This window comes from Parasteatoda tepidariorum, chromosome 2 (assembly GCF_043381705.1).
Source record: "Parasteatoda tepidariorum isolate YZ-2023 chromosome 2, CAS_Ptep_4.0, whole genome shotgun sequence".
NCBI lineage: Eukaryota > Metazoa > Arthropoda > Arachnida > Araneae > Theridiidae > Parasteatoda > Parasteatoda tepidariorum.
Genome location: NC_092205.1, coordinates 104,407,830 through 104,423,407, shown reverse-complemented (window position 1 = coordinate 104,423,407; position 15,578 = coordinate 104,407,830). Strand labels below are relative to the sequence as shown.

The window sequence follows — 15,578 nt, the reverse complement described above, 5'->3', positions numbered from 1 at the left end:
ATACTTCATTTAATTTTTTTTTCTTACAGGAAAGTAATGCTTGTAAAAACAAATTAAAATGAGTGATATCAGAAGTTATTTTTGCAAAAAGCTGACGATTCTTGTCTAAACCCTAGTATAAACACTAGTCCAGATTTTATTTCAAAGACTAATCCTGGTACTAGTGCAAACGTAACTGCAGCTTAACATGGCTTTCGGAAATAAAATTTTCATGTACTCGTATAATATTGCTCGGTAAAAGTTGGTTTTATAATCAGTGTTTAATAAGTTTATTTTTAAGTTACTAAGTTAAGTTAAGTTAAGTTTAAGTTTAAGTTATTCGATAAAATATTTTAAAACTTTATAATTTTAGGTGATGAGCATATTTACTGCAAGAGATAATTCAGTAATTTTAAGTTTTAAATTTAAGAATTGTACATCACTTCTAATTTAAAAACTGCAAGTTGCATTTAATTGGATATGCATAAAATTTAGATTTAAAAATGAAATGTTTTGATTGTAACATAATGCATTGGGTTCAACCATTTTTTTTAAAGAAATACACAAATAAGTTCATAAATTTTTTTTTCTTCGTTTTCTCAGGAAAAGTTTTTCCAAGGGGAGAGGAGTTATAATAATGTATAAAAATATTAAAAATTATAAGGCTAGCAAAAGCATGAATAAAATAAAATAAACACATAAGAATTCGTGATCGCAACGCTCGAGTACACCCTCTAGCGGGAGCCTGAAAATATCGGGCATTAAATTATTATTATTGCAGAATCAGATGTCATTTTCTTTACAGGAAATAAAACGCAAAATTTACCTAAGGAAAAGGCCGAAGAACTTGAAAAAACTCACCAAAATATTGTTAAATCTTTCAGAAACAGAACACGCCAAACATTTGAAGAAAAATTCCTCAATAATTTTTAACTTCTGTTATCAACAAACTTGTAACTGATAACTTCCGATTTCGGATTCGCATACTGTGTTACACATGTGTGTATTACGGTAAAATACATTTCTTCTGTCTTCAACTCATTACAAATTAAAGTGAAGTCAACATTGCTTTCTTCATTCAAATGAATAATTGTGAATTCAGAACGTACAGAACTGTAATAGTTATAGAATATTCTTCTTTATGGAAAAGTATATATTTCTGTATCTATATAATTCGGAAAACAACAATAAAGAATAATCCGAATTACTTGTTTTCTTGGTAAGTGTTTTTAGTTTTGAAAGAATTTCAACTAGAATTCAGCTATTTTGTTTTTAAGTTACATATTAAAATTCATATCGAGATCTTACAGTTACAAAATTTTGCTGTGTGGTATGTTATCTAAAAGTAATGAAGGGATAAACTATGTATATATTATTTGAGAATAAAGTTTTCAAACAAAGGACATATTTTGGAATTCTCCGGATTTATAAATCAGGTAAGTGTTATGATTTTTATAATAAAAAATTTGCTTGTAAATAATTTTTATTTCTTATTTGATGACAGTTCTCTACAGAATGGTTTTTTTATGTCTGATTAAGAACTATAAGAATAAAAAAACAAACAATATGGAAGTTTTTATTTCAATATGAGGAATTTTTAAAATCGTTTTTTTAACCAAAGAATTCCTTATTTTACGTTTTTTAGTTTATAATTTTTTGATAAAAATTGTTGTCAAATTACATTTTTTGAAAAATTAAATGGTATAACATTATGTGTTTATGTATACTTCTTGCATAATCTAATGTTTGAAGTAATATGATTCTGAAAAGTATGGAATAAAAATTCGGTACTTACGTTTTAACGCCACCGCAACTACAGATTTGGCGGTTTTTAAGTTCCGCCAATCTGCACCTAAAATTTTACGACAAATCATAAAATAAAACACTTTATTTAAAATCAAAACACTTTCAAAATTCAAAACACTTTATTTAAAATCAAAGTAGTTTATCGAATTTCGGTGGTAAATGGGCCGATATAGATTTTAACATTAATTCAAAACAATCTCCATTTTCTTTCGTCGCCATATGAACTCTAATAAATAAGATTCCAAATGAAATTACAATTCCAAAACGTACGTTTACCATAATAAAGTTTCATGTCATGAGAATTGGTACATTTTCGTTTTTTCGGTAAAATATTTCGCTCCTGAAAAAATAAAATTGCATCTTGTTTTGTTTTTGGCAAATCACAAAGACGAATTTTCGTAGCCCTAAAAAATGGCGTCAAAAAGGAATTGTTTTTTTGTTTCGTAAGCATTCTTTATTTTACGTTTTTTAGTTTCTAAATGATTTTCATTGAAACTTAAAATTTTTTTATAAAAATTGTTGTTAAAAAACTTTTTTTACAAAATTAAATTTTATAAAATTTTGAGGCTTATGTACACTTTTTGTTCATTTTAATTTTTGAAGTAATAAGATTCTTAAAACTATGGAAAGTTTAACTAGGCTTTTCATGTTACATCATTAAATTTAGTAAAACTATTTCTCGGGCAGTAGGTTTTAACTCTTATAAGAATATATACATATTTTTTTCTGATTATGTACAAATATTTTTCCGATGTGTTTTGGATGTTCCTTCTCTAAAAAAAAAGAGATACCATTTTGTTTTCGCTTTCATAAGAAAGAATATCAAACATTTTTCTTTTTTAAATTTAATAAGCCACAGTAAAGAAGGAACGTTGCAATGCTGCACGCTACATTAAAGACGTCTCTAGAGTAACTGAATGACTGTTCATATAGAAATTGCAGGTATTCGTCTCATACAACAACACCCCCTATAGTTCGTTGCGATCGAGAATACTAAACACATTAAAAGTAAAAGCAAATTTTCGAACAGATAGTTGTTGATTTTTTTAGAGAATAGTTTTGTTTTTGGAATTTGAAGTTTATACTATTCCGTTACTGGTTTTTCTATATTTTATTACATGATTATTACAAACCCTTAACCCGGGTAATTTAATGTCGTACTGTTGTTGTGAAATAAATGTTTGTTTTATAAATAAATAAAAAGAACTGGTTATTAATACAGCTTGTTACGTTACACTGTCAACGTTTAAGCCTTTTTGAAAAACATTTCACATAATCCAGCATATGATTTGAATTATTTATGTGCAGTCTTCGATTAATTCATTATAAAGTTATTTTATTCAGTTAAAAGTCACGTATTGTATGAAATTTGTTACCACTAGGAACATTTTTTTCTCTAGGAAGCGTAAAAGTTAGCAGCTACGTACATATGCCTGAATTTCAAAAGTGTATCTTTAATTGATAATTCTATATTTTATTAATTCCATAAATTTATTGATTATGAAGCGATTCATCTATGATTAACCGTAAGATCGGTGCAGAAATAAATGTAGAATTTCGAAAAATAAATAAGTTTTAGAGAGAAAAATTTATTAAATTACATAATATTTAAATATTTATTGCAAAACAGCAAGAAAACTTTTCAGTGCAAATCGCACCTATCATTCAGCCATTAAAATATGTTGAGAATCTCAATCTTTTGGCTACAAAAGACCCATGGCGTACACTTTTTGTAAGAGGGGGTTGGTGGTGTAATACTCGATATCTTCCTGAAATAGAACATTTATCGTTATTTAATATAATTAATAAAGAAAAACTGGTTCATAACTTCAAAGCTGAAATTAAAATATACTTTTGGTACCTTTAAACATGCCGAAATACAGCGAAAATAAAATTTCCTTTTTCTTGTTGGCTAACATAATATAAATATAGTGTGAAACCCCAATTTTAAACTTTCCTTTGAACTTTTTAACTCCCGAAACAGGAGAGTAAAATTGAGGAGAGAAAGGATATTTTTCCGAAAAAATGGATGCTTACGAAGAGAACTATCGGAAAAATTGAGTCATCTTTGCAGGCTATTTACTTTCACAACTGCAAAGGTTTCCGAGTTTTATGCTTTCAAACTCTTGATCAGTTCTGTGCCTCAGAAAATTTTCGGCTCAATTTCATCGCTTTCAATGCAATCAGGAACAGGCTTCGTAATGGAATGTTCAGAAGAACTGCAGACAGATCAAGCCTGCAGAATGTTTCCATTGGATAAGGAGAAGCTTTATTTAAAATCTATTTGTAGGACATTCCGCAGCTTCAAAACAAGCATTTTTGATTTATTAGGTGGCCAGAATCAAAAGAAAAAAAATTCACTCTCAAGTTTTGCAATTTAAACTCTGATACTTCTTTTAACCACGCTTTGTCCATCAACTTACCACTTCTGATTACAACCCAAGAGGGGAAAATTACCTCTCCCTGTCTAAAGGACAATAAAATAGACAAGTGAAATCTGAAATTAAATTTGCGTCTGTGTGAAATAAATAAAGTGTTAGAAAAAAAGTTCCAGAGTTTCTGGTATTGCCCCCCATATCAATGAATTGAAAAGAATAATAATAAAAAATAACACTACAGCAGCAATCATGATACATTATTTTTTTTATAAATAAATGAATGAAAATGGGTAATCTAAATAAAATATAAAGAAAAATGGGAGCCTAATTTTGAACATTTAAAATGTGTCGACTGCTATTTCCTATTTCTATATTTTTGAAGATAATGACGATTTGTATCAAGTATATGATTATAATAGGCTATGCTTATAATAGGGTGATTCCAAATACTCTATTTTTTCTTTTCAAGAGTTTAATGAGTGTACTTTTCATTTGAAACTTTCCCCACCTATTGATGTATTATCACATTATTTTTCTAATTCCTGCTTGCCATATTCCTATTTTTATCTTTATCAAATCTTATAATTTTATTCTATTATACCCAATCATATTGCGATTATGTAAGCATTATATCCCTTACTATATTTTATTATCCTTATTTTTCACTTCATTCTTACATCACTTTGTAAATCATATCAAATCCTGCATCCTTTGTTGTAAAGTTTGTTATCACGTCAATTGTATTAAACCTATCTCTGTACTATCCCTCTTTTGCTTAATCAATAAATTGTGATCCTTCCTTCATTACCCTTGGAGTTATAAAATTTTGAAGGCAGACTCTAACGTCTTCCAAATGCATGATCCCCCCCAAATTGTATTTTCTTTTCACCAAATTATTTTCATTCTCAGCTATTGTCTATAACCTTATTTAATTTCGATCGAAGGTACGTACCTTAGTTGCAAAGGAAGTCTATTGCTTCTAAAAAAACACCTCTCGCCATTAATAAAGATTTTGACTCTTCATCGCTGCAATACTCATAAGAAAAACATATTAAGAAATGAGAAACAAGTGTATTTAAGGCAACAGACAATAAGGAAGAGATTCGTTAAAAATAATATACTAAAAAGCATTTAATTCTGTCGGCATATAGTTAAAGTATGAATAATTTTTGGGAACAGTTTACTTTCTATAATGCAATTTTTTTCCTTTGTAAAAAATACTCGAAATCTGAATTCAATAAAAACTCTACAATAATACTTGCTGCCATAATCTTATCGTAGAGAGAGCTAAGTATTTGAAAAAAAAAGCAGTATTTTAAAACTTCCAAAAATTAATTGGAAAACGAAATGAATAAACTAGATTCCGTTTGAAAAATAGTTTAGACTTAAATCACACTGAAAAATAATAATTATGTTTATGGTTTTTAACATATGTTACTTTTTACATCATTCTTACATACAACCAGTCACAAAAAGTGAAGTTTCAAATGATGAAGTTCAAGAAAGATTACCTCCAGTGGAAGGAAAAGAAGATTCAAGTTGGCATCCGGAATTCTCCGCACATGATACTCTTCGAGAAGAAGGGGAGGAGGATCAAAGTTTGCATTCGTTATTCTCCGCTTCTGAAAGTAGCAACGAAATGATGATCGTTGAAAGTAAAGCTAATGATGACTGTCTTTGATGAAGATCAAGAAAATTTATTGCGAGTGAAAAAAAAGTGGATTCAAATTGACATCCGAAATATTCCTCACATGAAACTCTTCGAGTAGAAGGGGAGGAGGATCAAAGTTTGCATTCGTTATTCTCCGCCATTAGAACGAAAGTTATTCAGGGTTATTTTTTTCTTGCGGACTGTACATAATTGTTTGAAATAATTTGTCAAAATTTGTAAAATTATTTTTGAAACTTTAAATACAGATTTAAACCTGTTATCTTTAAAGATTTTCTTCAACGACCGTATACTGATCAAAACTAACTTATTCATAATAAAGTTAGTCACACCACAAACATTGACATTGAATCAACATCGTTTCTTTGGATAAAATCAGCATTGTGATTGCAGTTTATTTAAATAAATAGTTTAACGAATGAGACTTGCCCAGAACAATATCTAAACAAAGGATGCTACTTACTCTGGGGAACTCTTTGAACTGCGAATGAACGATATTGACTTCCTCCGATGAATGTTGAGAATTACATAGTTGCTTTGGTAATTGTTCGAAACACGTCCAGTTAAGTACCACTGCCCGGTATGCCCTACATAAAAAAAATTTTTGAGGTTTAGTGCTACATTTAATAAAGGTATTTTACTCCAAAAATTGATGTTTCTCTTAATTAATCCTCAGCAGACATTAAGGTATCGAATAAAAAAGTAATATCAACGAATAATTATCAAACCAGATACGAGAAATATTCGGTTTGACCAAAGCGACTGTGATTGTTGACATCAGTGAAATTCTACATTTAATTTATTTCTGTCATTGACGTTAACAACTACATAAAAAGCAACTTAAAGATTTAAAAAATCTTTTCTGGAATCTTTAATACCCTTTTGCGAAGCTAAGAAGACAATGATTTCGTTTTAATTGTGCTTGAAATATTGAAATGAAATGTTAGTACACATTTTGGGTCTCACATAACACATAATAGATCAATTATTCCTTTCAGATCTTAATCAATTCTTACTTTCTTAATCTCAATTCTAAATCTCAATTTCGTCATAAATTTCAGAAGCATTAGCTTTAATAGCATTAGAAGCTCTTTCTATTTTTGAAAATTTTTATCACTTATTCTCTATCTTATTCTTTCTTCAAAATTAAATTTCAAACACAAAGAGATTTTTGAAGAACTGCTGTTTCAATAAACGAAACGTTTATTATAAATATATGGAAATTTTATACTGAAAGATCTTCTCTTCTTAAATATTTGCCAATGAAAATTAACTTGAGTTCTAACTGATACCGAAGCTTCGGTGAAATCCGAATGTACGTTTGGCGCGATTTCGAAAAATGTCGCAAGACACTCTAAGAACTGGCGTCTTCAAAAATAAAAAAAAATCATAACCTGAAAACGACAAATACATAAATATAAAATGAAGAAAAAAAGCATAAATCTATGGAAATAAATCTAACTTTATCAGCCTCCCAGGCTTTACCAATATCGCCAAATCTACAATTTAACATGCTAGGACTAAGCCAAGGCTCTTTAATTGAAAGAACTTTTTTTGCTCAAAACGTATTGGTCTCTGTTTGCTTAGAAAATATCTGTTTAAACATATTTAAATCCTGCAAACGTTTAGGAGCAATATTGTACTAAAATTTCTCTGCTATATATAACTTTTCCGTTAAATAATGAATTCTTTTACAATTGACTGATTTTGAAAGTTTGAACAAATTGGCAAAAATAAACTTTTATCTTTTATTTGTTTTAAAATCTGAATTTTATTTTAAACATTTAAATTTATTCCTGCTTCAGAAAAAGTGATATTTGATTTCAAAATGACTGCAGCACCCTTAATTTAGAAACTCATTTTTTATATAAATTTTTAGAGATCCATATAATTCCTGGAGAATATTAATAAAATAAAGAGAATATTTGTAAAATATGTACTAATAAAGGGTTATTTTATAAAGTAGAAATTGTATTTGCGAATACATTAAAAAAAATATTCCTTCATAAAGAACCATGATCTAATTTTCCATCTCAGCTCAGAATCGAAATTTTAGATTTTACAAAAAAATTACATTTTCTTATAGAGTGAGAGAATAAACTTGTTATCAGAGAGTTAAAAATACATACAACTGCAATTAAATAGCTATAAGATTTCAATAAAATTTTAAAAATTCACCTGAAATATTCAATTTTTTAGATTGTGACTTCCGATGTTTGGTCAAAATTACGAATAAAAAATTTCTTTTAAGATAATCATCATTTTATGTTCATTTAAATTTTAAACGAGAAAAACATTTCTACTTCATTCTTAAAATTCAAATCTGGCATAAAATTTTCGGAATTCTATTGAGATGTCATTTTATTATGTTCTATACTGATTCTAATGCTTTAAAATGACAGTAAAACACGCATTTTGAAAAGGGTTTAGAAACTCATGTCAAGAACTAGTTAGAAAGACTATTTTAATTGTGAAAATTTTCAATGTACTATTTAAATCTATCAATTTGCACATGAAAATTTCGTATCCAGATTTCTCAAAAAAGCAGGACAATAACTGAGAGACATGCTAAAGTAATTTTAGTTCTATCTTTTAATAATACTTTGAGATCTATATAGAAGAAGGAATGTCGACTCAGCAAATCCAATCTATTGAGTTTTCCGATTCTCTTGGAATTAAAAGAGAATTTTGGGCAACTTTTGTCCTTAAACAAGACTATTGTGTTAAGCAGTTAAACACTTTATCTCAATCTTACCATTGCTCATAAAAACATTGAGTTTAATCTCCGAAATGGGTTGTTAAGAGAATACTTTACTTGTTTTTGTCGTAAATTCAACATATTCTATAACATACCATAGTTTTTCAAAACGAACTCGTTTGGAACTAATATAGATTTTTTAAGCAAAAATAAGATTTTTTCTCACTCAAGACGAACATTAATCCCTTAACGCACAGATCTTTTGAAAAAAAACCGGCCAAAAAATCTATTTGCAAAATAAACACACTTTAGAACTTTGTGTTTCTTTATGGTGGACAATTTTGATATACTGCGGTCCCGCAATGGGCTGAGCGTTAGGACACGTTTTCCAGCAGATCACCGAAGTCAAGCATCACTGGCTGCGGTTAGTGTGCGGGTGGGCGACCACTTGGATCAATCTGCGTAGGGACCGAGGGTGTGCGGTATTGGTCCTCGTTAAACTGTTCTACCGTAAAGTGCTCGACTTCGCGTGCAGGTCGTCGGGCTACCGAAGCGGGGGTGCCATACCCTCTGCGGAGGATCAAAATTGTGATGGCATGTCTTCGGATCATCCTCAGGGNTCCACAGGGATGTTTCCCAGACCATCACCAATAGCCCATTGTGCAGCTCTAGTGCGACGTAAATGAACAAATCAAATCAAATCATTGATATACTGCGCTTTTGTCCCATGGAAAGAGGCTATATTCTGAGACGTCAACTGCTCCGGGCACGCCCAAATAATTTTAAAAAAAACGGTATATAACAACAAAGTAAATGTTGCAAATATTTGACTATTTTTGCTCACTTTTTAAAAGGTATAGCATGACGTAACTATTATGAAGTGGTGAATTATATAAACCTACCATTTAGAAATAGGAGATTAAGTATACCATATAAGCCTATCATTTAAAAATAATGGTGAATAAAAATCAACTAAATTAAAATTATTAAACCAAAAATCACAATTGATAAACTACCACTTTAAAATATATATTTGCTGTCCGGAGCAAGTTGGCCTCTCTGTATATTTTATTCTTGAATAAATAAGTGTTATAGTTTACAATCCTATGCAAATGATAAATATCAATAAAGCGATTTTTTTCTCTTCACATTGTTATTTTCAATTCTGGATTATATTCGAGTGTGAAGAATTACAGCATCATTAAGTACAACGCCGCTCGAAATGTCTCGAGTGTGCACAGTTTCGCCTCTTTAGGGCGTAATTAGCGAAATGTTCAGAGCTATTGTGGCGTAACTACCACTACGAATATTAAACATCAATTCACTAGTATATAAGAAATGCTAACTTTATCCCATCTTGAGATATCTATTTATAGATGAAGGTTGGCAATGTTTAATGGTCTTTCCCCTAATTGGTGACCCCGACGAGATACAATCACGACAACTTCGATGTATGGTCCACATAGAATAGTCGACTTGCTATTTGTGACTGCATCATCGTTGTTGCTTCTCAGTCTGATTTATACACAACGGGATCCTGCACGCACTAGACTGCTTATAGCAACACAGGAGTGACTACACACACAACCATGATCTTAATACAGCTCTCATAGCTAAAACTCAAAATCTGGTGACCTTAATCCAGCTCTCCCGGTCTTTCACAAATACAGCAACTAGTGGTATCCGTTCATCGAGTTCTATCCCTAATAAAATTCTGGTGGGGGAGTATTGTAGCGCAACTACCACTACATGTCAATTCACTTGAATATAACTTAAATGTCAATTCACTAGTATATATAAGACGTGCTAACTTGATTCAATCTTGAGCTACCTATTGATAGATGAAGGTTGGCAGAGTCGATTATACCATGTCCCACACTAATATTGATTTTTAATACTGACAAACACAACTGAATTTTTTTTATACAGTCAAAGGATGAGTAGACATTCTAAACTATTAAATTAAACTACAAATTATGTTTCAAACGTTTTATATTTTTAATAAATTCATCATTAAAAACGGTCCCTGATTAGATTTGAATTATTATTTTTCAAATTTTTTCAAGCAAAATAGTATTCATATAGTAAATCATTGTAGCAAAACATTAACGTAACATTAATGCAGCACACATTGTAGTAAAACATTGTAACAAATAAAAATAGAATAAGTGAGATAGAGTTAATTGACAAACTGAAAACATTAACTCTAGTTTAGATTTACTTATTGTAACTCGATATTTCAAACAACGTAAAAATTGAAGTTACTTAAGGATAACTTCACAAGATCAAGTATCTTAAAATTATTATTTAATTAAACAACATTATTTAATTTATACTAAGTATTCCTGCTTATTTACTTGAAAATTTCGTATTTAAAAAGTAACGAAAAGTAAATATGTTTTACTTACTTTGGATTGAAACTTAGAACTCAGCACACTCTCGCAATGAATTATATTATTTAGGAATTATAACACGTTATGTTATTTACAAAATATGCGCGTGAAATTACGTTTTTAGATGCACGTTATTGCAATTACGTAAAGGCTTGTGTGCTCAAAATAGGCTTATAAACCTTCGTCAAGTAGAAGAGACAGCACCAAGTAACTCTAGATGCACGCTTAGAATGTTTGATTTTGATTTTATTGAAATTACATACATTTGTTGACTTGTGTGCTCAATATATAGGCTTATAAGTCATTGTCAAGTAGAAAATACAGATAGAACAATTCAGAGAAAGACATCACAAAGAATACATCCAGGGTTACGGCGGGATTCGAACCCGCACCTCCACGCTTAACAGAGCGTTTGGACCAGCGATACCGCTCGGCCAGGGAGGCCCCTTAGAATGTTTATTGAGTATTGAGTATAGTAAAGTTCTACGAGCTCTCTGTTTTCGCTTATAGCTCTGCATTTCAATAGGTAAGGCTTAATTTATCCTATCAAGATTAATATGAGCTCTGAGGCTCTTTTTCAAACTCAACATCAGTCAATATCTACACATCCAGGGTTAAGAAGGAATTCGAACCCACCACCTTCACGTTACACTGATTTATGCCAGTTTTATTATAAACTGAGTGGATGTTGAAAAGAATCTGTGTTTCTCTCTTTCAAAGCGTGCAGGTAGCGGATTCGAATCCCATTGTCGTGCTGTTCTTCTCTGCATTGTGCAATCAGTCCTTCTATTTGTCTAAGGTTTATGAGCCTTAATTGAGCACTCTAAATGTATGTTGTACCAATAAATTAATAAATGTTCGCTTTTATCCTCTTATATTTCATAAAAGTCCCGCAGTGGACTGATCGCTAAGACACGGTTCCCAGCAGATCACCGAATTCAAGCATCACTGGCTGCGGTCAGTGTGCGGGTGGGTGATCACTTGGATCAGTCTGAGTAGGGACCGAGGGTGTGCGGTATGGATTCTCGTTAAACTGTTCTACTGTAAAGTGCTCGACTTCGCTTGCAGGTCGTCGAGCTACCGAAGCGGGGGTGCCATCCCCTCTGCAGAGAATCAAAATGGTAATGGCATGTCTTCGGATCATCCTCAGGGATGTTTCCCAGACCGTCGCCAATAGCCCATTGTGCAGCTCTAGTGCGACGTAAATGAACCACGATTACAATTACAATCCTCTTATATATCATAAAAAAAGAACGCGGTAGTAATTTATTTACGTCGCCCTGGAGTTGAACAATGTGCTATTGGCAGCGGTCTAGGAATCATATCGGTGGATGCTCTTCCGCCAAGAGCTTTAAAACGTGGAGGTAGCAGGTTCAAATTCCACTGAATACATGATTGTTCTGTTCTTTTCAAATTAAGTTTATCTTTTCTTGCTTACTAGATAGGTGGGTTGGTACTTTATTTATGTCGCGCTAGACCGGCGCAATGGGCTATTAGCAACGATCTGGGAAACATCCCTGAGGATGATCAGAGGACATATCAATGCAATTTTGATCCTCTGCAGAGAGGGTGGCGCCCCTGCTTTGGTAGCCCGATGACCTGCAAGCGATGTCTGACACTTTAAGGTATAACAGTTTAACGAGGACCCATACCGCACACTCTCGGTCCCTATGTAGGCTGATCCAAGTGACAGCAGCAAATGATTCTTGACTTCAGTGTTCTACTGGGAACAGTGTCTTTACGATCAGTCCACTGCGGGACTTTTGAAGGTAGCAAAGGTTATTTTATGAAGTTTTATATATAAGGTTTCCAAACTTGTCGTTGAATCAATAGTTTTATATAGGCTATTTATTAGTTGATAACATCAGCTGAGATAAGCAATTGCCACCACAGAAGGGCTCACCCAGCAAATATTTGTTCTTAATTCACAAATAATTTCTGTCTATGTTGAAGTATACTTTGTAGTTGTGCCGCTTTCGAGTCTACATTTAACCGGCACTGATGTTTCTCCCAATCTATCCTCAACACATAATAATAACAACGAATGAATTAATTTCAAATCGGATGTCTCAACCATTCACAAAAGCGACATTCTCTTGATATCTGTTATTTTATTTTACAACAGTTGAACAGCCGATCCAATTTTATGGGTTCACGACTGCTCATGTTCAACTCCGTAGCCTTGTCACTTTGAACCCTATCCAGAAGACAAGGGAAGTCTTGTATCAGTACCCCTAGAGGTATTGATTTGTTGTGGGAACACGGAGGCCACTCGACAGATTTTACGCACATCAGTCACCATTTAGTACGCGGGGATCGAACCCACGACCTCTTGGACGCGGGCTCTCGGTTATACCTCTCAAATGAAAAATATTTTCTTTCTCTGTCTATGTTTGCGGAGGAGACTATAAGAGACACTTTCAGGTAAATTCAGGTTATTAAATCATTCAGAAACAGATGCTGCATTTGGATAAATTTAAAAAGGATTGCATTGCAAAATTTGCCTTAAAATATTCCTGTTTCGTTTTCAGTGGTTCTGTAAAGTAATATTCAGGTTTATTAAATCAAACTTTATCAAATAAATGTTGCTGCAAAGCCTTCTTCTCTTAATTTAGATGAAAATCCTTCTCTTTTTTTTCAGATTATTCGATTGACTCGAAGGTTAGTCATTTTCAATTTTGACGTAATTTGTACAAGTTCTATTTTTTTTTTGTGGACAGTTCACATAATCTATACATGAAGTGTATTTCTCAAAGCAAATATATCGGCCTTCCTTTTTATTTAATATTTTATAACCACCGTTCAACAGGCTGACCCAAATTTGGGTTTATGACTTCTCGTGTTCAACTCCATAGCCTAGTCAATTTGAACCCGCTGCAGAAGACAAGGGAACTCATGGATCAAGCATCTAGAGAAATTTGTCTTCGTGGAGAACTTTTTGATGGATCTAACTCGCATTTGCGTAGCATGGAGAGGAAGACCGTGAGAACATTCCATGGTCAGCCTGACGGCAAAGGGACCCATGATCCGTCTACCACTAAGGATATTTCACGTCAGCACTGGGATCTGTGCAAGCCGGATGCTGAATTCGTATCGACCAGCCATCGCCGGGATTCCAACCAGCTCACCCAATTGAAAGGTGAACGCTCTATCACCCCCTGAGCTATCGCGTCTCATGACCTGCCTTTTATCCATCCTCTTTTGACGCATTGGGTTCAAAATCAGCTTCATTAATAACTCCTCCCGCCCAACAATTTATTAACTTATTGTTTTTTTTGCATAGTATTGTATGCAGATTTAATAGTGATAAAGAAAAAAATAATTTTACTTCTACCACACCTAAGACGACTATTATTTCTAACACACCTAAACCTTTGTCCACTACATGCGCCCCCCNCCCCCCCCCCGTCTTTTGAAAACGATGCGTTCCTATGTCTCGTAGAAATAAATGTTTTCATGTTTACTTTTTTTGAAATAATTTTGTGTTAAAAAAGTTTTAGATTAAAATTATAATATTTCAAATGTGTGGTGAGTAAAAATATTTCTTTTAAATGCAAATTTATTTCTTCCCCTATCTGTTTATGTTATTGAAATGTCACGATATATTGCGATAAATAGTTCGCTTGATTCGACAAATAGGTTGCCTATATTTTCAAGGAACATGAAAAACTAATTTGTGATCAAAACTAAGCAGAAGTTCAAGGTCTGCTTTATTTTAGATTTTCCTCAGGGTTTTTGAACTGATGATTTACGTGTGTCACGCCATTTTATTACAACCACCTTTTTAACTAATACAGAGGAAAGGGGAAGAAACAAGTAATTTGTTATCAAACTAAAAATCTATTACAGAAATGCTTGCTAATGCTATTTTTAGAGCTATACAGTCCCTTTGTCATATTATTGGACGCACTCTTAGAGTCTCTGTAAAATCTTAATTATCAGGTGATGCTATGCAGCATTATTGTTTTTACATTTGTTTACGTTCTCGTATCAATAGGTTAAATTAGGCGATATATTATATAAATATAGAATATTTATTGTATAAAGTATTATATTAGTATACTATAATAATTATACCGAATTATTTGATGCTCTGTAGTGTCTTAATAATGACACGTTTTGCACGAGTTTATAGGCAATACTTTCACATTTAAACATGCATGTCATGGGTTTTTATTTAGGAGATTTTTTGTAGACTTCCCATTTGCATTTCTTTTAACGTATTGCATGGCAAAGTTAACCCATTGGATACACGAACGTAAACAAGTGCAAACCGGTTTCAGTCACGTAAAAGCGATAAAGCTGTATAGTATCGCCTGATAACTAAGATTTTATACAGAATCTTAGAGTGCGTTAATAATTTGGACAGAGACTGTATAATCGAATCGACTATAATTAACGACATAAAAATAGAACAAAAAAACGAATACAGTCTAATTCGCTTATAACGAGTACGTTTGGAGCGCGAGAATTCCCTTGTTTAATCAGGGTGTTCGTTAAATTCGTAACGAGTGAAATTTAAAAAAAGGAAATGAAAGCTATGATATGTAAAAAGGAACTAGGAAATGCATTTTTATTCCATTTTTATTATCATTGTTTATTTTTGTGCTTTATTCCGTTTCTTCGAAATTGGAAAATTGAAAGCGAGCAGCTTT

General features: G+C 32.1%; 1 long non-coding RNA gene across 2 annotated transcripts; it reads right to left on the bottom strand.

Annotated features, from left to right (window-relative positions):
• Window positions 1-3,354: 3,354 nt before the first annotated feature.
• LOC107438911 (uncharacterized) lies at window positions 3,355-11,333 on the bottom strand. 2 transcript variants are annotated; one of them, XR_001583457.3, is made up of 5 exons: window positions 10,939-11,333; window positions 6,296-6,419; window positions 5,675-5,785; window positions 5,116-5,189; window positions 3,355-3,554 (listed from the first exon to the last, which is right to left on the bottom strand). It is a non-coding gene; the product is annotated as an uncharacterized lncRNA (long non-coding RNA). The 2 variants fall into 2 exon arrangements; XR_001583458.4 differs by lacking the exon at window positions 5,116-5,189 and having other exon boundaries at window positions 10,939-11,129.
• Between the last annotated feature and the right edge of the window lie 4,245 nt (window positions 11,334-15,578).